Here is a 1,863-nt window from a genome sequence, read left to right as displayed (position 1 = left end):
AAGAGACTAGAGATAAAAAAGAGGAAGACAGAAAAAGAGAAAGAGATAAGGATAAAAAAGATGACGAGATAAAAAAGAAAAAGATAATAATGGATGACTACAGACTAAAGAAGAGAAAATAGTTATTTTTTTGAAATTTTAAAGCAATTTCCTAAATGTGTCAGCTTTATGTAGTAAAGGTTTAGAATATTAGGATACTTGTAAAAAGAGTAACCTGCAAAAACGATCCTCTTTATATATTTTTAAGAAGATTGGAAAAATGTTTGGCAAAATACTATTGTTTTGGTCCAAAAACATTTGGATGTACACCCATAGTGTAAATTAAAATTCTTTTTGTGATTTTTGTCCAACGTGCTAATATCCTCAATTTCATTATGTTATTAAGTTTAAACCTGTAGAAACCACGGTTGATAAAGAAAAGCAGTATTCATAGTTCGAAATCATAATGATATTTTAGACGCACACAATCAATCACACATACATATAGATCAGTCATTCTGAAAAAAATAAATATATATAAAAGAAACATGTCAATATAAAGAAAAAAAGGAACAAAAGTAAACGAGTGTAAAGGCAGAACAATCTATCATTATAGTTGATGTTGCAATCACATGTATCATGTTCTCTATGTCTCCTTCTGGTCACCACTCCTTAGTGTCCCTTCCTATTTTCCCATCATCCCTTCTAATTTCATAGTACAATGCTTAAATAAGAAAAAAATTGAAAAAATAAAATAAAATAGAAATTAAATTAAACATATATTACCATCTGTAACCACAATAAATTGGAAAGTGCACACCAAAAAAACATTAGAATAACTTGAACACAAGTTGCCATCACCAATTCTACCTATGGCCGGAACAAACCCAAATGCATCTTTCAAGAAACGACATTTCGGGGACCTTCGTAGATTTAGGCCGTGTAAGATTAACAAATGTTTGTTTTAGGGGATTTTTGTAATTTGACATCAATTCCTTTTTAAAAAATGAAGTAAAACTTACTCCATTATTAAAAGCAAAAGTCGTAGTTTTCATGGTTAACTTTTCAAACCCTTGCACTTTACCTTTTTATAAACAACTTAAACTTTATAATAAATCCTTCATGGTTTACTTTTCAAACCTGTTGTTTATGGAATCTGTTTTCATATTTACTTCTGTATAGTGTTTTATTAAGTGGAGAGTCTAGAACGTAAATGCACATGGTTCACTATTTAAAGAAAATTGATAGAAAATGACCAACAAAAAAAAATGCTAGTTGTAGGTCTGGATAGGATTGATTTGTATAAACAAATTTTTTTAAGTTCTTACAATCATATTCAATGAGGAGGCTATCCAATGAGGAGGCTGGGAAGGGAAGAAGGGAGTGTGGGCGACTATTGGAGCCTGTGGCGGAGGGGCGGATGCCACGGTGGCAAGTGGCAATCGGCTCACCTGATTTGTTGATCGTCAATTGTGATGTGGCGCACCAGATAGTGATCGACGATTGTGAAGCGGGAATTGAGGTTTGGAGAAGGAAATGGCGTTGGGACTGACTGGTAATTAACGGTTATTGTTTTTTTTTTTTTGTTTTTTTTTAATTTAACTTGTAGTGGGTTTATTCATATTGGATTATACCTCGAAAAATCTTGAGCTATTAAAATGTAAAATATGAGTTGTATATTTTTTTTCTTGCAAAGATATTAGGCTTGTTCACTATAATTATTTAAGGTAGGTCACGAAATTAAAAATATATAACTTTTTATATATATGAGAAAATAGGTGGGTCAAGTGACCCACCTTGGTTTTATATACATTCAATTGGTACCAATGTTACAAAATCATGTCATGGTATATTTAACAAAGAAAGTTATGACTAGTAATATCT

The sequence above is a fragment of the Lactuca sativa genome, chromosome 2 (genome assembly GCF_002870075.4).
Source record: "Lactuca sativa cultivar Salinas chromosome 2, Lsat_Salinas_v11, whole genome shotgun sequence".
Lineage (NCBI taxonomy): Eukaryota > Viridiplantae > Streptophyta > Magnoliopsida > Asterales > Asteraceae > Lactuca > Lactuca sativa.
The sequence above is the reverse complement of the archived record's forward strand: the minus strand, read 5'-3'. Positions refer to the sequence as shown.